The 20191-nt window shown below is 48.0% G+C and overlaps 1 long non-coding RNA gene across 2 annotated transcripts; it reads right to left on the bottom strand.

Annotated features, from left to right (window-relative positions):
* Nucleotides 1–575: 575 nt before the first annotated feature.
* On the bottom strand, nt 576–12107 carry LOC112866460 (uncharacterized). Of its 2 annotated transcripts, XR_015244347.1 has the most exons (4): nt 11692–12107; nt 10580–10707; nt 9893–10202; nt 576–5417 (listed from the first exon to the last, which is right to left on the bottom strand). It is a non-coding gene; the product is annotated as an uncharacterized LOC112866460 (long non-coding RNA). The 2 variants fall into 2 exon arrangements; XR_015244344.1 differs by lacking the exon at nt 576–5417 and having other exon boundaries at nt 8043–10202.
* Nucleotides 12108–20191: the final 8084 nt, after the last annotated feature.

The following is a 20191-nucleotide window of genomic DNA, read 5'->3' as shown; positions in this document are numbered from 1 at the left end:
GCCTGGGCAGAGACAGTTATCTTCCTGGGGTAAACTCGGGGTTCACAAGCAAATCACAGTCACTGCAGTAGAACATTGCACCAGGGTAAGGGAGGGATGCACCAGGGGAAAGAAGGCACAGACTGGTGAGAGAGACCAGAGATAAGCTGGTTTAGGCAGAAAGTCAGGGGTGAGAAGGAAGTCTGAAAGCTGAGAAAGATTGAGGAAGGTGGCATCCCTTTTTGGTAGCCTGCTTGGTTCCAGACTTGGGGCTGGACGAGGCACAAGGGTGCCCCAGTTCATCCCCACGGTGACCCTAGAAACAGGTGTCATTCTCCCTACTCCACTGGTAAGGAAGCCACCGTTCGCAGATCAAATGGCTGGTAAGCCGGGAAACTGCGGCACATTCTTTTGAAGATGGAAATTCAGGAAGCTCTTTCCAAGTAGTGGCCAGAGGGGTGTGACTGTCCCCGGGTGACGTTGGAGTAGCTGCCCCCAACCTCCAGCCCAGGACCCACAGTAACAGAGTAAAGGGACCTTGATCCCTGGGTGTATTTGTTCCTTAGCGTTGCAGTAACAAAGAACCACAAACTTGATGGTTTTAACAGTAGAAATTTATTCTCTCACTGTTCTGGAGGCCAGAAGGCCAAAACCAACGCGTGGGCAGTGCCGCATCCCTTTTTAGAAGCTCCAGGGGGAGAATCTTCTCTGCTTCTTCCCACCTCTGGCATTCTTGGTGGCCCTTGGCTGTGACAGCATCCTTCCAACTTTAGGCCTGTCTGCACATCACCTTCTTCCCATGTTCTTGGGTCTGGATTTTCCCCTTATTTTTTCCTATTACAACATGAGTCGTTGGATTTAGGACACACCCTGAATTCAGAAGGATTTCATCCCGAGATGAAAAGTTTACATCTGCAAAGACCTTGTTTACAAATTGGGTCACATTCTGGGGTTCTGGGTGGGCATTAATTCTGGGGGGACGTTATTCATCCCACTGCACTGAGTGTCTAGGAACCGGGGAGGGGGGTGGTTAAGGGTTCTCTAGACCCAGCTCACACAGGCCGGGAAAGGACATGGCTCGGGGGTGGGGGGGGGGGGTGACCCTGGGAATGCCTCACACGCCTGCAATTTCCCATCAGTTGTAATTATTTCTAGATTTCTCAAACAGCAGCAGTTTTTTAGTTGTTGTTCATTTGTTTTTATAATGACTAAGGAGCCCCCAAATGGGGGGGGTTTAGGTCCTAGACCAGTACCTACAAGAGCAGCACCTCCCATGCTTTAGACAGGCATGGCTCTTCCTCACAAAGGTGGGCCAGAGACAGTAGGCACAGAAGGGACAAGAACGTGCCTCAGAGAGAGGAGGGTGTTGTGTGGGCCAGAGGGGGTGGCCGGGAACAGGGCATCGAGGACAGGCATTTGTGGGTGCAGAGAAGTGAGGGGGACTGAGCAAGAGCAGGACAGAGATAGAGGGGAGGTGGGAAGAGGAGACCCCCCCCACAGGAAATGGGGCCTGCAGGCTTGGTGATCCTCATAGGGGGCCTGCTGAGCAGGGGCACTGGCAGCTGGGAGGATGTGGGTGGAGGTGAGGACCCAAGGAATGTCCTCTGGAGGATGAATGAGCCTCTACCTGCCCGCTCCAGGAGACGTAATAGAGATGGAGAAAGTTACAAATATCATCTAGTCCCCACCCCACAGCCTGCTTGACCCAAGGAGAGCCTCCTTCCCCAAATATTTACAGCTGCTTCCTTGTCTCCCTCAGACAACACCCCCAGCTCCCCAGTATTCAACTCCCAGCACTAGGAAGTTAACTTCTTCTGCCTCTGTCCCTCTCTCTGGTTTCTAAGTAGGTCTTTCGGAACCAATACTGGGCATCCCATCCATCCTTCCCCAGGTGAAACTGAGCAAAGACAGGTTAGATGTAAGGCAATCCTAACATTTATTGCATGAACGGGGACACTACTGAGAGCGAGAGATGGGATTCTGGGACAAAGGAGGTGAATAAGGATTGTCCCGGCAAAGTACGATATGTGGCCTTTCCAATTAAAGGGGCTCCCAAGTGGGGTGCCTGGTGGCTCAGTCAGTTAAGCATCCGACTTCAGCTCAGGTCATGATCTCGTGGTCTGTGAGTTTGAGCCCTGCATCGGGCTCTGTGCTGACAGCTCAGAGCCTGGAGCCTGCTTCAGATTGTGTCTCCCTCTCTCTCTGTCCCTCCCCAGCTTGTGTTCTCTCTTTCGCAAAAATAAATCATTTTTTTTAATTTTTTAAAAAATAAAAATAAAGAGGCCCCCAAAGAGTTTCTGGGTTCAGAGTTATCCCTGTAATGGGACAGCACTGAAGCAACTCATCATTGGCCCAGGCCTGTCTGCCTGTTCCAACTCAAGGTTCACTTAAACTTCATCCCATTGAAGAAACCTGTGGGCAGAAGGTAATCTAGGGACAAACTCCACAAGTGAGACCAGTACAGGGGCAAAACATGCTTACTGAATGAAGAAACTTAGAAGCAAAACATCTCTAGGAGGATGTCTAGGGCCCCCAAGTTCTCACCATCGCTGGGACACAGCCGGACTCGTCACGGGCAGCTCCCCCGGAGAAGAACCTCAACCCTGTGACCTTTAGAGATTTACTTAGAAATTAAGAGGGAAAAGGGAGCATCCAACTGGTCATGTAATCAGAAGAACATCCTGATGGGGGATGAGATTCCTATGGAGAAGGGCTGCTCAAGCCACTGTCACTTGCCCAGAAGAATTTTTCTATCAGCACAAGTATCCGGCAAAGACCCACACACCTTCCTACTGCATGGCTCATGGCCAAGCTACACAGGCTGGGCAACGGGGATGGGGGAAGAAGGTGCTGGGACCATCCAAGAGACAAAGATGTTTTTTCTCTCTTAAGTAAATAACTAGGGAGGAGGGAGGGGGGAGAAGAAAGAGAATAGGATTGTAGAACAAGGTGGGGGGAAGATCCTGATAGATACTAATATATCCATTTCCTGCCATAAGGCATTTCCTTATTTTTCTTCTTCCATAGGGACCCAGGGAAGGGCAGCCTGACTGATCTCAGCCCCTAACAGTCAGTGTGACACACAGCCCTAGATGTCCTATGTAGGAGGAGCATTCGTGAGATCATGGATGTGAGAATGGAGGACTGGTACTTGAGCCCTCTCTTGAAACTATACGTGTACCACAAAAACATGCTCATGCCTACACATATTTTCATTTAGGGGTGCTAGCAGATGCTGGTGGAGATCACAAATGGCTACAACACCCATATCAATTCTCAGCGTGACGCCTGACATATGGATGGATTGCTCTTCTGCTCACCCACTGACCTCTTCTCAAACTTTCATCACCCGGTTCACTTTTGCCCCGTCCATGGAAATTACTCTATGCCCGTATAAGACACAGAGCCTGGAAGGCCATCAAGCCTGGACAACAATTTTAATCATGGTTCGTTCCCATTGCTTGTGGCAGACTCCCATAGTTACCAGAAGGGTGACTGCTTGGCCTTGATAACCCCATAATCTGAGATGTTAACCAAACAAAATGTTTCCTGCCTCAGTCCACAGTTGGATATCCTCCCCTCCCATCTTGGAGACTTTCTTCTCTCGAGCTGTGTTTATGGAGCTGAGGTTCCCGGGTTCCTTAACATAATATACCTGTCTGTTTCTCTTTAGGGTTTACTGTGACAGCACCAAACCATGTCCTGAATCATCTCCTTCCAACAGAGGACATAGTCTCTGCTCACCACATGCCCACAGTCCCAATTACATTGGGACTCTCCTCCATTTCCGCCCACTATCTTTACTTTTTTGTACTTCACTCCTAATAGGGTTCCCTCCTTGGGAAACATGGGGTCCCAGAGATCAGTGAGTGGATCTGTATGTCCGCAAGAAGGACCTGAAAATGAGCCCACGGCTGTGACTATCTCCCCAGGATAGTGTCATCAGCCAGCTCTAACTTATCTCAGCTGTCCTCCGTGAGTATGAAGTGTGGTCTTCACAGGAGACTGAACCCCAGGGCTTCCTGTGGACCCAGTGCCCTACTGCTTCCCGATCAAACTCATTGACATAAAGAAGTGGTTTTTAAGATAGTGGCTTGAGGGTGGTCCTGGGCATGACCACTCCTGCCCAAGTCCTGGGCCACTCCAGCGATTCCAGCTCGGTCCTCTGGAACCCTCACTCCCACGGTAAGACTTCTTCTTGACTGGGGCTGGGAATCATATACACTCTGGGTGGTAAGGAAGCATGCATTGCAGTCTTGCACCCCCCCCCCAGTTATGCTTGACCTGTCCTGGGAACAGAGAACCCCCTATCTGAGCAGGCCATTTCATCACCGGATGGCTCTCATGAAGAATTCTATCCTGTTCGCGGATCCATCCATCCCATTGTAGCACCCCTCGTTGGCCATCATGGTGCTCCCATGAGAACACTTCCTGTGACAGCTAGCAAGCCCACCCCAGCTGAGTCCACACGTCTGTGAGAGACAGAATGAACAGAACCCTTAAAAGCTTGAGCGTGCAGCGGAGGGAAAGCATACAGCAGAGAGAGGAGAACAGGATGACAACAAAGAATATAGACTCTTAAGCCAAAGACACCGAGGTTCCAGCCTCAGCTCTGCTCTTTTCAGCTATACGATCACGTTGGAGACTCAGCTTCCCTTCCTATAAAATGGGCTGAATCACAACCCTGACTTCATAAGGTGGCTTCATCTTATTAACGCACACGCTATGCAACGCACAGGATGTTTTCCTCAGGTGGCCCAGTTTGGAGCACTTCTGACTCTCCCCAGCCCAGCCACCCTCTTCTGAAAACATTTATGTTTGTTTTTACCCTCCCACTTTTCTAAAAGCGTGGTGCTCGGCCCGGAAGGCAGCACCAGGTGGGCTCTGACCTACATAGGGGAGAGAGAGAGAGCCCTGCCTCCTCAGTTTCGATGCCGTCCACACTGGGTCCGTTAGGGCAATGTTCAACATCCTGTACCCGCTCGCAGAGCTCCCTTTTGACTCAGACCCTGGGTCTTTCTCACAGGTCTTGCAAATGAGCCATATGCTGCTTTCCTGTGTGCAGACCTTTGCTCTTCTCTTTCTGGGGCAGGGGGGCGGGCGGAGGAGGGGAAACAGGAAGACTTGTTTCATTTTATCGCAGCTCGTCAGCTCATCTCTCCAACCGGTCTAGTTTCTGAGGAATCTAAAGCTGTGGTCATCCTATTCACCCCTCCCTCCAACTGCCACTCAGGTCTGACCGTTGCGCCTTTCTCGTCCTTACACAAGTGGCTCATGACGTTCATAGCGAGATCACAGCTCAGTATGGAGCCCACGTTCCTCTGAGCTTCGTCTGAGATCCAGGAGCTGCTCTGACACAGAACATTCGCTTCTGGTCCCCCTCCGTCCGCAGCCACGCGGCCCTGGACAGCTCACGTCGCTTCCTGCGCCTCCATCTCCTCGTTTGTGAAGTAACGAGGTGGGGTAGAGTGATGTCTAAATAATCTTCAAACTCTGCTCTTCTGATTCGGTGATCCGAGGTCTGCAGGCCCCGAATCACCATGAGGGAGATAACTCAGAGGATCTAAGTACTCCCTAGACCCAAATCACTCACTGAGCCACCGAGCCTCAGAGGCTGCCTCTGGTGTGAGGGGGATGGGCTGACCCGGGAACCCCGTGCTAACAACCGGCACCTGGAGCCTGACACCTGTTCCCTGGCCCTCCTCCAGGAAAGAGGCCAGGCCCCGAAGGAGGAGAAGAAACTAGTGTTGAAAGGACAGTGGCCTGGAATCAAAGGCAGGAAGTAAAGAGATGCAGGCTGGGGTCTTTGAGGAGACAACTGGGGCAGGTTTGGGGGTGTCTGAGCCCAGTGCGGGCTGCTGAGCTGTTTATCTCTGAGCAACATCAGCCCAAGTAACAACAGACACCCACCTGCCCCTGGAGCATCTCAGGGACTCACAACAGGATGTGGTTTGACATTTACCAGGTCCTGCATCTGGGGGCCTGTGAAAGTCCTTCCCCCCACCACCCGCCCTCTGACGACCACCAGAACCACACTCACCACATCCCCATCCCGCCCCCACCCCTTCCCTGCCACTCTTTCTACCTGGGCCTCAGACGAGCACCCTGGCGGTGGAAAATACAGCTACAGAGAGGAGAGGAAAACCCCTCTGGAGGGGGAATCTAGGCACCTGAGCGTCCCATGCAGACCTCCCCGCCCCCAACCCGGCATCTACACCTGCTGGAGGCGGACCCCCCCCACCCCCCCCCCCAGCAGAGGCCACAGGGGGCACCTTGGAGATAGTGAGGAATGAAAACAGCTTGCAAAACTGCTCTGACCCAACTGGGGTCCCTTCTGGCCCCGCATCCCTCAGGCAACTCCCTCCTCCCACCTGTCCCCTAAATGGGCCCCCCACCCCCGCTTGTGCCCCCCCAACTTCCTTCCAGTCATCTAATGAGAGGGGCTAATGAGTCACAGGAAAAAGAGCCCTAGATAATCAACAGACTGAAAATGGACGGTCCCTGGGTATCTGGGCAGGTGTCTGTGTGCCTGACTCCCTGGGTTTCTCGAAGCATCGTCCCCTACTGCTAAGGTCTGCGAGGTCTGCGTGACAGATATTTTCTACCCCATCTGGGGAAGAGGAGGAGGGAGACCTGAGTGCAGAGACAACAGAAAACCAGAGAGAGACAATACCCTGAAGGAGGGACTAGGAAATGACAGGCTCTACAACAGGCCAAGCCGGCTTTGCAGCAGCTCACAGGGCTGGGACACGCTCAACCCAAAGCATATAATCCTGGACAAAAAGACGAAGCAGCCCAATTTCAGTGTCACCAGCTCCCCAAACCTGGGCCTTCCCCATCTTCCTTGGCTAGAGAGAGGCCCCGGCTTTCTCCCTATCGGTCCCAGGAGTGCGTGGAGTTTTGCTGGCCACCAGCGTGTAGCTTGGGGTCTTCCACATGTCGGTGGCCTAGGAATGACAAGCATGGGAATGGTTTTCCTGACACACCTCCAGAGTCCGCCAAGAACGGGGTCCTGGCACCTCTCCTAGAGAGGAGGCAGCTTCCTCTGCCCCAGGCGTTAAGTGAGACTGGTGACTTCCTGGCAGGAGATGGTGTCTGGGCTGCTTTCCTCTGTCCCCTGAAATTAAGGCGACTATAGATCTCCGAGCCCTTAGACATGGGGAAACCGTTAGGGACGAGGACTCATAGTCATGACTAGGGCAGGAACGTGGAGGATAGGAATTTGTCTTGATGAATTTGGATGGTTTTCGAGTCTCTCCTCGACTAGCCTCCCCTGACCTACTAATGTCCTCTAGTCCCTCTGTCGCTCGGTGCAATGATCAGAGCTGTTCACTCACGGCTTTCCTGGAACTCACGATATCCACTGGGACCTCCACATTTCTACTGAAACAGACTCTGGCTGAGAATGACATTCTGTTTATCTAAATACTAGACTCCTAAAAACCTAACACTCACTAAAATTCTATCTCCCTCATGAGGTTTTCCAGAACTTCTGAATATCTTATAGGAATGAAAAATCTGTCTTAACCCTCCTACCAACTCCACCTGACGAGTGGTGATTACCTGGAACCCTTTCAGTTAGGAAGGATTCTGAAGCTGCATAAAACCCCACCAGAAAGCACCCCTATCGGAATGGGTACCACACAGGATGAAAATTTCGCGGGCTTGCCATCTGAGTGTGCTCAGCATTTTAAAATATTTAATACATAGCTTAAAATTTAATGTTTTTTTTAAAAAAATAAGTCTTTCTTTTGGGTGAATTGGAATCAAAATATCTTGTAAGCTAAAAGAGGAAAATAATATCTGTTGAAAATCAGACCCTGTAATAGGGCTTTTGTAACATGACATCACCTCATTTAATATACTTAATCCAATCAGTTTGACAGTTGAGGAAAGAGAAATGATATAATTCGCCCAAGGTTAAGACAACTAGTAAATTTAGCCTCAAAAACTAAATGCCTTAAAAATATACAGACAGTGAAAAGATCAGGGAAAGAGGGGAGAAGTCAACAGGTGAAGTGCAGGAGATCTGGGACAGTAAGACTGTTTACAGGACGCTGCCATGGGGAATACAGGACACAGTATATTTGTCAAAAACCATAGACGGTAAGACATAAAAAGTAACAGGGGCGCCTGGGTGGCTCAGTCAGTTGAGTGTCCGACTTCGGCTCAGGTCGTGATTTCACGGTTGATGGGTTCAAGCCCTGCATCGGACTCTATGCCGACAGCTCAGAGCCTGGAGCCTGCTTCGGATTCTGTGTCTCCCTCTCTCTCTGCCCCTGCCCCACTCTCACTCTGTTTCTCTCGCGCGCTCTCTCAAAAATAAATAAAATTTTTTAAAAACGTAACAAATATACCACACCAATGTCAGATGTTAACAACAGGAAACAGGGGGATCAGAGGAACAAATGTGAGAACTTTCTCTGTTATCTGCTCAGTTTTTATGTGAAACTAAGCCTGTTCTAAAGTCTATTAACTCCAAGTTATCAGACAGCACTGTTTCGGGGAGAGATCCAATTCCACCAACGTTCAATAATCAGTTAACAAATAAACACTGGCTTGAAACATCGTTTACTCTTCATTGTGAACAAAACTTGTGCCGTAAAAGCATCTTTCCTTTTGTGGTCATGGCATTACTGATTGCTTTCGTCAATTAATATTCTCACACATGGGGAAAAAAGCAAACCAAGAGCCTTGATTAAAACCATGCTGTGACTAGGCCCAGCACCGTCTTGAGTGCACTCCATTTTTTTCTTTTTTGATCCCTGTGATAGCTCAGAGTGCCCAGCACATAATAGGTGCTTAATACGTAAGTAGATACTGAAGGGGCGATAGGAGCCCCGGGGCATTATTAAATACCGTCTCCAACACTACGCGTCTCTGTCTCAGACTTCCCTCTGCAGATCGAATGATGCTGAAAATAAAAACAAATGTCTGAATTGTCCCAGATGAAGTGATCCCAGGGACAGAGTATTTTAAGATTCTTGTGCCCCCTCGTGGAGCACAAGGGACATTAGAAAAGAAAACCTTGTTAAGAATAAGGAGGACGAGGGACGAATGAGGGACTCAGGGATGAGGAAGGAAGTTTAGTTGCCAGGGAAACCGTGGCGTCTCTTCCCAGCCACCCCCAGAAGCCTTTTCCTCTCCTTCATGCTCATCCAAATAATTTCTCTTTTTAGGGTTTTAGCATCATACACACGTGCCCTCATCCTTTTCCTGTCTCTTGTATCTCTTTGGTCACCATCTGCTTCTCTGCTCCCTCTTTCGCTACAAGGGAAGGGATGAGACACAGTGGAACACGAATTAAAAAGCCTAAAATCCAAATCAATAGTCCAAATCCCTCAGTGTGGTTTCTGCTACTAACAAATGCGCACTTCTAGCCGACACAAGAACAGTCGGCTGAACGCCTTGGCCCCTCCCTGCCGCAGAGCCTCACCCAAGCTCCCCCAAGATGTCTACTTGCCACAGAAAGATCAACAAAAGGAGACTCTCCGGGTGACTGAAATTAACCAAGTAAGTCACCTGAGTCGGCATCTTCGTAATTGTCCACCTGTCCGCCACCACACCACATCCCGCTGCAGGTGTTTCCCAACTCTCTCACTCCCCAGTGTGGACAGACGGGACTTTGAGAGAATAGGGTGTGAGGCAGGATCCAGCTCACTTTGAGGGCTGGAGGGTAACAGCCTAGGCTTAGGCATCCGTACACTGGGGACTTGACCATGTGTGTGCGATTCGCGGGGCCCGCACGTGAATACGTTTCTCTTCTCCCTGAGAACTTAGTGAAGTTCTTTAGGAGAATCTGGCTGGATTCTGTTGTTCTCACATTGGCTGACAATCAGAAACCCAAATATCCTCCGCCCAACCCCAGAGGGAGGGCTCCCGGAGAGGGTGGGGTTTTTGCACAGATGTCTACCTCGCCCGGCTTGGTGTGAGACTCCAGGCGCAGAGGTAGAAGCCAGAGTCACTGAGGAGGAGATTCTGAGAACTCAAGATGAACTGGCCGTCCTGGGGCCTGGAGGCTGTGAAGTTCCGTGGTGCCTCAGGGTCTACCTGGTGAATATTTAGGGAGTAGAAGAGCAGCTGGGGGGGCCCTCCCTCGGCCTGCCGGTACCAATATAGATAAGGGTTTGATATCCCCTTCACGATGCACTCCAGGGAGAGCGGGCTGCCCACAAGCCGCACCCTGACGGGTGGCCATTGGTGGATGGTCTGAGCGCTGACACCTGAGGGAAATGTGAAAGGCCACTTAGAGTGGAGGATCCCAGCCAAGCTTGCCTTCCTGCCTGACATAGAGGAGGCTCAGGCCCTCCCATGGCTCGGGCACGTGGGATCCATCAAAAAGAGTAGACTGCACCCTCTCTCTGGCCACGGGCGCAGAGGGACACCGGACAAGGGGAGACCACGAGAGCAAACTCCTTCCCAGAGGATAGAGAAAACTAAGATTCACACGCCAGCCCCTGCCCCTGGGATTCAAGTCCCATATTTATTCCAGAAAATGGAAGGAATGTACCACAGAGGTCAATCCGACAGCTGAGGCTCTGGATGCATGGGGTTGGCGTGAGGGCTTGAGGGGAGGCTTGCCAGAGAGAGCGGTACCCACCTAAGAAAGTGCCCAGGAGAAGGGCAAGGAGGCAGCAGGACATAGTTCAAGCCAGCCTCGGCTCATCTGGTACGGGTGGGCTCATCTGGGCCAGAGCTGTGGCTGTGGGGCCCCTCCCTCTCGCAGACCTGTTGCCACAGAACAGAGGGCTCATTTCCCCTCAAGCTGGGGCGGAAATGAGGCTGGTCTTTTCTTAAGTGTGTGATGAATCACCCCATCCTCCCTGGGAACCAGCTTTACCCTGCACTGGTTATCTTTATTGAAATCCTGCAAGTGCTAGTATGTAAATATATTTAATGACTCATTATTTCCCTGTAAACAACAGATGACTCTCTGGCTCCCCCTGGAGACCATCGAGAAGCTTGGAAACCATCAGAGAAAGCGTGACCCTGGCAGGATGATGAAAAGAGATCTCAGTCTCTGAAGCTGGAAACCGGCTTTAGGACATGTCACCTGGGTGGCTGGAAAGGAGACCAAAGCGGATCACAGCTCAAGAGATTTAGGTCTTCAGGGTATTCAAAGCAAAAAAAGGCTCAGTTCTGAGGGAAGGAAGCTGTTCTGACAGCCAGCCGAGGGATCTGCAACCTCCTCGTCCCTGGCAGACAGAATCTGAGACCTGGACAGGCAGAGTCAACTACTGAACCCATCAAAGTTAGAACCTGGGTTCCGTGTGCCTCTAAGGACCTCACTAGATCTAATTTATGCTCCAAAATGCAACACGAGTAGTGAAAACGTCATGGGGACTTAGGATCAAACAGATTGGGGTTCAAATCACAGCCCTACCTCTTTCTGGTTTAGGAACTCTTAGAAAGTCCTGATCTTTTTTTTTTTTTTTTTTTTTTTAATTTTTTTTCAACGTTTATTTATTTTGGGGACAGAGAGAGACAGAGCATGAACGGGGGAGGGGCAGAGAGAGAGGGAGACACAGAATCGGAAACAGGCTCCAGGCTCTGAGCCATCAGCCCAGAGCCCGACGTGGGGCTCGAACTCACGGAGCGCGAGATCGTGACCTGGCTGAAGACGGACGCTTAACCGACTGCGCCACCCAGGCGCCCGAAAGTCCTGATCTTCAATTCTGTCATCTATAAAAGTAAAAGAAGTGTAATACTTACAAACTGGTTGACAGATGCATGTTGCCGGTTGCCGGGTACAGGCAACTCTTACGAGGGTTGGCTGTTTTTTGAAGTCCAGGGAAAGCCTGTGCCTGCAGTAGACGAGAAGATTTACAGTGGGGTGGGATGGGGGTGGGGGGCTGAGGGAATGACAGAGACGCAAGAAGCATTGCCAGACCATCAGTTCATAATAGCTAAGGCTGAGAATCTGCTAGGCAGCTGGTAGAACCTCATTCTGCTGAAATGAGTCGTAAGACCCCAAGATGGCGGGAAGACGGCGATGCGTGCCTCAGAACCTCCTCTGCCCTCTTCCTTTGCCGTGCTCTGTCCCCTGAATGATTCGTTTTCAAAACAATTATCACTTTGGGTTGCATGTGATGGAGTGGTTTAAGGTGAGCACCTAGGAAAGGAGGCAGTAGAAGTGACCCAACAGGGAGAGTGAGCCTGCAGCACATTGGGCATTTGTGATGCGTCCCATTTCATCAGGGTCGAGTAACACAATTCAAAGTTCACGCTGGGGTTCTGGCTTCTAACAGAGTTTCAGTTGCCACACTGTATTTGTGGGACCGTATTCTGGGTTGTTTTTTTTTTTAAATCCTTTTCAGTTGAATGAATCCTTTTATAGTATTTATTTAAATATTGGTAAAGCAAGTGGTAAGCATAGCATGCATCCTGTGAACATTTAGAACACATGAAAAATTGCTGTAGCCAATTAGTTGTTCAATCGCCATTTTTATGTCTGTTGATAGGACTCAGTATAACACGTATGCAAGTCAGGACTGCAGGGAGTAAGCCCAAGATGGACATGTGCCCACAGGCATACCCACAGCCTCTTTTCTCCTTTTCTTTCCCTTTCTGTCCTCCTTCCTGTCTGCTCCCAGCATTTGTACTGCTTGAGTGAAGGGAGGGAGACAGAGAGGGGCCGCAGATACAGGGAGAAGGGAACTGTTCTCCCTCTTGATGAGACTGCATCATCTTTTCATTTGGCTGGCAGGCTTTCACACCAGCTAAGGCCGGGTGGGCCCCGCACGGCCCATGAGAGCGGACGTAACTCATCGCCCGCATTGGCTCAGTGTCAGCACCATGCACGAGAGCAATGCCGCCTTCCTCCCTAGAGACGGCACCACAGACTGGAGGGCGAAGAGACGTGTCCTCCAGATCAGGGCAGCCAGCTGGCTCGTGACTCCCTGATCACTGTCACAACTCAGTAGCTTGGAGCTCCTTCCATATGGTTCATGCCTTAGAAAAATATCCCTCACTCTCCATCCCCATCTGCAATATTCCTTGTTCATCCAATTCATTCATATATTGAAATGTGCATGAGAATACAAGTCCTCTGCTCTGTTTCCGCCCATCTCCGAGCGGGAGGAACCAGCCATATCTCCGGCCCAGACGAGGAGGTGTCAACCAGACAAGCTGAACTGAAGGCTGGCTTGAACTACACTGTCTCCTTGCCCTTCTGGGCACTTTCTTAGGTGGGCGCCCGCCTCTCTGGCAAGCCTCCCCTCAAATCCTCTTGCTACCATATTGGGTTTCTTTCTCCATGCTAGATTCTTAATGAATCACTACTGACAGGATATAGCTTTATGCGTGAGGAGAATGACAATAAATAGAACTCTTCTCTTTTTCATTTTAAAACTGAAATCTCTCCCTAAATGATGGATTTGAAAGATTCTTCCAGGATCTATTTGTTCCTCTATAAAGGAGTTAAAAATTACTTGGGCTAATGGAAAGGGAGGCGAGTCAACAAAGGAGATGTTCCTGAACTTCTCTGATCTCTCTCTCTCTGTGCCCTGGCCTCTACATCCTGATCAGGAAAAGAAATGAGAGACAGGTGCAGAATCAGAAGCTCAAAGTTTCTTGCAGACGACAGTGATTCTGATTTCCAGGGTGAGGACTACAAGGTCCCCGGTCCCCATGTGTCACAGACTGGGAAGTAGAAATGGCTTGTGGTAAGCAGAGTAATGCCCCTGCCAAGTTGTCAACGTCCTCATTCCCAGAACCTGTGAATATGTTGGGTTACAGAGCAAAGGGGAATTAAGGTTCCTAATCAGCTTTGTGTAAAATAGGGACATTATCTTGGATTATCCAGGTGTGCCCAATGTAAGCACGAGAATCGTAAACGTGGAAGGGGAAAACAGAAGAGAAAGAGGTTTGCTGATGGAAACAGGGTCAGAGAGATGCTATGTTTCTGGCCTTGAAGGCCGACGGGGGCCACGAGCCAAGGAATGCAGATGGCCTCTAGAAACAGCAAAAGGCCAGGAAATGGATTCTCTTCTAGAACCTTCAGAAAGGAACTCAGCCCAGCTGACACCTTGGTGTTAGCTCAGCAAAACCTGCGTCAAACTTCTGAATTATGGAACTGTAAGATAATAAATGTGCATTGTTTTTGGCCGCTAAGTTTGTGGCAATTTATTACGGCAGCAATGGAAAACAAAGACATGTCTCCACAATGCTTCTTGACAGAGAGACCCAAAACAGTCTCTAAGGACCCCCAGGAACTCAGGATAGATCCGGTATAGCCATGCTCTCACTCGTGTCACAACAGATGAACTGGGAGAAGCCACCAAGACTGGAGAGACCTCCTGGTTGAAATAGGAAAGACATAGAGCGTCCTGCATGGATCAGCAGAGGTTGAGGAACAGACACACCAAAGAGGAGCAGACATAGGTGGAGACAGATGGTGAATACCCAGTATGAATGAGAATTCTGCAGAAAAGATGAACAATGACCAAAGACCGAGTACCCTGCCTGACAATGCCTTGACACTTTGTCGTTTGTTTTACTTTTCAAAGAACACATCTCTCGATTCATTTTTTTAACGTTTATTCATTTTTGAGAGACAGAGAGAGACAGAGCACGAGCAGGGGAGGGGCAGAGAGAGAGGGACACACAGAATCCGAAGCAGGCTCCAGGCTGTGAGCTGTCAGCACAGAGTCCGACACGAGGCTCAAATTCACCAACTGTTGAGATCAGGACCTGAGTGGAAGTGGAACGCTTAACCGACCGAGCCACCCAGGCACTCCAATTCCTTGACACTTTGTAAGTTCTCCATAACTTAGATACCACCAGGAAGAAGGATGAGGAGAAAAGCATGGCCTACCTGACAAACCCCCAAATAAACCAGGCGTATCCCGATGGAATGGGGACTTAAAAATAAAATTGTATTGGGATATCTGGGTGGCTCAGTTGGTTAAGCATCTGACTTCGACTCAGGTCATGATCTCATGATTCGTGGGTTCGAGCCCCATGTCAGGCTCCGTGCTGGCAGTCAGTGCCTTGAACCTGCTTTCATTTCTGTGTCTCCCTCTCTCTGCCTCTCCTCACTCACAGAGTTTCTCTGTCTCTCTCTCCCCCCCAAAAATAATAAATGTTAAAACAATTTTTTTAATAAAAATAAAATAAAATGATATTAACTTTAGAAAATAACATTATTTTGCCTACCCATACTTGGGGTCCCAAATTTCATTGCCAACTTACATGCATGTTAACTTCAACATTAAAGAGGTGCTATGGAAAACACAAAAATAAATAAGATGTCATACTTGCCTTCTGATAACTTATATCCACCAAGGAAGGTAAGAGGTGGAAAAGTCATTCAGACGGCAAATGGTAAAGGAGTTTGGAGAGTTCTGCTTCCCTCTATGATGAAGAAACTGGTATCCAATTAGTCCCCTGTATTAGTTTCCTTGGGCCACTGTAACCAAGTCCTGCACACTGCATGGCTTAGAACACCAGAAATTTATCGTCTCACAATTCTGGAGTTTAGAAGTCCAAAATCAAGATGATGGCAGGGCCATGCTCCCTCTGAAATGTGGAGGGAAATTCTCTCTTGCCCGTTCCTACCTCTGTTGACTTACTGGCAATGTTTGGCACTCCTTTGGTTGGTAGCTACCTCCGAAATTCCAACTCTGCCCCTGTCATCACATGGTGCTGTCCCTGCACATCCCCCCCTTACATGGCAGTCTTCTTTTCAGAACACCAGTCCTCTCGGATCAGGAGCCCACGCTGCTCCACTAGGACCTCATCCTAACTCAACTGATCACACCCACAATGACCCTGGAGCCGGTGAAAAGATCTTGCAAAAGCCTTGCAAGAACGAAAATAATTCAGTACTGGGAGACACACACTACAAGAAATGTTAAAGGATATCTTTCAGGCAGAATGAAAAAAATAGAAAAGTCCAGATGGAGTCGGTAAGCAGCTGTCAGGGAAGGCTGGGGGCTAGGATGAAAAAGGAGGGAAAAAGCTTACATGTACAGCACTGACTAATATCATGAACACAAATATTTCCTCCAGGGCCAAAGTCACTCCGTCTATGGTTTAACGACTAGCGCACGATATTTGCGAATATTTAACATTTGGGTCTCATGAACTGCAAGCCAGCTACAAAATATGACTGATGAAATGTCAATACTAAATATGTGATAAATGTAAAAATGACATTTTTATTTTTTAAATATTTTAAAAAATAACTGATTTTCTACTGCCAACCAAAATGAAGTAAGGGACAAAATATAAAAACCAATAGTGGCTAGGGGGTCCCCGGGTGGCTGTCAGTGAATCATTCGACTTCTGCTCAGGTCATGATCTCATGGTTTGTGAGTTCAAGCCACACATCAGGCTCTCTGATGTCAGCACAGAGCCCGCTTTGGATCCTCTGTCCCCCTCTCTCTCTGCTCCTCCCCCATTTGCACGCTCTCTCAAATACATAAATAAACAAACAAACAAACAAACAATAGTGGTTAGGGGCACCTAGGTGACTGAGTTGGTTAAGTGTCAGATTCTTGATTTCAGCTCAGGTCATGATCTCAAGGTTTATCAGTTCAAGTCCCATGTCAGGCTCTGTGCTGACAGTGCAGAACCTACTCGGAATTCTCTCTCCCTCTCTCTGCCCTTACTCCACTCATTCTCTCTGTCTCTCAAAATAAATAAATAAATTTTTAAAAATTAAAAAAAAAACAATAGTGGTTAAGACATTAGACATCAGGCAAGGAAGAACAGGAAAAGTCAGGTGAATTTTATAATTGCCGGAGCTGCTCCTTTGAGAGAATTTCCGGGCTGTGGCAAACAGGGGGGAAACCCAGGCGGAGACCAGCAACCCCTTTGAGCTGCGAAGGGAGAGCCACCCAGAAAGAGAATTTGAGAGATCGTCACATCGTTAGTATTTAGCAGAGTGCTGATCAGAGCACAGATGCAAAGAAACTATCTGAGACGGGAAACACCACCATCCAAAAGGATTAAAGAGAACAGTGACTGGATTTCACATGGGGCCAGAAATAGTGCATATTCTCACCAGCCAGATCAGAAAACCTTAAAATTCACGGAGCATTGTGTAGAGAACTCAGAAGTGTTTTGCCTCAGGGGTGGAGAATAATTATCCCTAGCCTAAATGCTGGTCTGGTCCCACCTGACAAATATTTAAAGCCAGACACAAAAGAACCAAGTGTTTCCAAGTTGTTTCCAAGTGAGTTAACTGTGTTCTAAAATAGAGCCCAAGAATATTTATAGGAATATAAAAATCCCAATACAAAAGTAGAATTCAATGCGTGGTGTGCCATAAAAAAATTACCAGGCATGCAAAGAAGAGGAAAAATATAATTCACGATGAGGAGAAAAATGAATCAATAAGAACTAACCCAGAACTGACATGGATACGAGAATTAAAAGACAAAGATATTAGCACAGCTATTACAAGTTATCCCATATGTTCAAGAGCCTATAGGGAAGATGTAGCATGTTAAGGACAGACATAGAAGATCTTTTTTTAAAAGCCCCAAATCAAACTCTTCAAGAGGAAAACTACAACATCTGAAATGAAAAACAAATACACTGGTAGAGATGAATGGCCTATCAGACGGTGCAGACAAAAAAACTATTAATGAACTAACATAGCATTAAACACAAACCAAAATGAAATAGAGAAAAAGAATTTTTGAAAAATAAACAGACCTTCAGTGAGGTATAGGACAACTTCAAATGTCCTAATATACTTGTAATCAGAGTCCCCCCTACAAAAGAAAAGTGATGGAAAGGAGGGAAAAAAATTACAAGGGGAGACTGGGTGGCTCAGTCGGTTAAGCATCCAACTTTAGCTTAGGTCAGTATCTCATGGTTCAGGTTCGTGAGTTCAAGCCCCGCATGGGGCTCTGTGCTGACAGCTCGGAGCCTGGAGCCTGCTTCGGATTCTGTGTCTCCCTCTCTCTGTGCTCCTTCCCTGCTCATGCTCTCTCTCTCTCTCAAAAATGAATAAACATTAAAAAAATTACAAGAAATCATGACTGAAAAATTTCCAAATTTGATAAAACTCTAAACCCACAGATCCAAGAAGCTTGACAAAACCCAAGCATCACACACACACACACACACACACACACACACACACACACACATGCATATACCTCCCCCAAGAATACCACAATCAAATTGCTCAAAACTATTGTTGGAGAGGGCACCTGGGTGGCTCAGTAGGTTATGCGCCCTACTTAACCTCAGGTCATGATCTAGCGGTTCGTGGGTTCGATCCCTGTGTCAGGCTCTGCACTGATAACTCAGAGCCTAGAACCTACTTCAGATTCTGTGTCTCCCTCTCTCTCTGCCCCTCCCCTGCTTGTGCTCTGTCACTCTCTCTCTCTCTCTTTCTCAAAAATAAACATTAAAAATTTTTTAAAAACATTGTTATAGAGATCTTAAAAGCAGCCAGAGAATAAAGACCATTTCATACAGAGGAACAAGAGAAGGAAGCAGAAGTTTTCTTGATGAACACAATGCAGGAAGGAAAACAGTAGAGCAACACCTTTAGTAATAGAAAAATAGTATCAATCTAGGGATGCCTGTGTGGCTCAGTCAGTTAAGCATCTGATTCTTGATTTTGGCTCAGGTCATGATCTCACCATTTGTAAGTTCAAGCCCCACATCAGGCTCTGCAATGACATTGCAGAGTGTGCTTGGGATTTTCTCTGCCCTCTCTGCTCCTCCCCTGCCCTCTCTCTCTCTCTCTCTCTCTCTCTCTCTCAAAATAGGGGCCTGGGTGGCTCAGTCAGTTAAGTGTCTGACTTCAGCTCAGGTCATGACCTCACGGTTTGTGCTTTTGAGCCCCACATCAGGCTCTGTGCTGACAGCTCAGAGCTTGGAGACTGCTTCAGATTCTGTGTCTCCCTCTCTCTCTGTCCCTCCCTTGCTCATGCTTGGTGTCTCTCTCTCTCTCTCTCTCTCTCTCTCTCTCTCTCAAAAATAAAATAAAAACATTAAAATTTTTTTAAATAAATAAATTTTTTTAAAAAAGGAAAAATAGTGTAAATCTACAATTCCATACCAAGTGAAAAGCTTCATAAAATTCTTCTTAAATGTGCTTGTTCCTTTGCCAGATCTCCATTCTGGATGCCAGCTACCTTTTCCCTCTTCTGTCCACAGCCACCCTCATTACTGTCCCAGACAGTTCAGGTCGTGGAGAGAGTAGCCTGTAAAAGTGGAACCGTGGGTCAACTTGCCTTGGAAAGCAGTTCCATCATCACTTCATTCTACACACGCTTCATGGTTTCTGGCATTAACCACTCCCCTGTCCCCCTTCACTGAAAGTGATTCATCCAACTTCTAGTAGACAAAGTTAAGTCTCCATCTAGGGAGAATTCTGCTGGTTAGAAAATAAGGTTTTTCTCCTTGTTGTTACCCACAAAAATTGGTAAAATTACAAGGATCGTTGGGGAGGATGATAAGTGTAATTTAGTGCTCGGATCTTGAAGTTACAGTGGCCCAATTCATCAGGGAAAAGTCCAAGTGAAAGACCAGAGTTTTAGTGAGATATCAGGACTGACTGGGGAGTACTTACATAGAGATAATAATTGAAAGGTCTGGAACAGGTGAGATCGCCAAAGTAACAAGTGAGAGAAAAGAACAAACACAATTCCAAAAACAGGAATTGCTGAAAATCCAGACTTTTTGACAAAGGAAAGGAAAAAAAAAAAAAAAAAAAAAAGCTTGAGAAAGGAAGCAGGCAGTCCTAGAAGTAAGAAGAAAAATGAGATGGCACCTGGGAGCCAGGAGGAGATGGTGGCCAGAAAGAGAGGGTGAGAATATTTAAAAGGCCATAAAAAGGTCAATAAAATCTGGAGTCAAACCACTGGTATCATTGACGAGAGGTGGTGAGGGCAGGGCGGTGGATGTGAACAGGGAGAGGTTAAGGGGGGCAGAAGCGTTGAGGCAAGTCTTTTATCCCAAGGAAATTGCAGTCTGGGTATGTTCGGAAGCCAAGAGGAGGAAATCTGAGAAGACAGGAAAATGGAAGAGGCTGAAGAGAGAAGGTCACTGAGACACAAGGCAATCTTGGGCCCCAGGAGAGGCCCAAGAAATACGAGAAAAAAAAAAAAACAACACAAAATGTCTAACGGATAGACGTGCAACAAGGAGGGTCAATAGACGTACAGATAGATGCCTAATCTAATGATCGGTGAAATGTGAAGCTTTAAAAAAACAAAGAAACACCATTTCACTCAGCAAAGTG

This window comes from Puma concolor, chromosome A2 (genome assembly GCF_028749965.1).
Source record: "Puma concolor isolate L17-30 chromosome A2, mPumCon1.1.hap2, whole genome shotgun sequence".
NCBI lineage: Eukaryota > Metazoa > Chordata > Mammalia > Carnivora > Felidae > Puma > Puma concolor.
The sequence above is the reverse complement of the archived record's forward strand: the minus strand, read 5'-3'. Positions and strand labels throughout refer to the sequence as shown.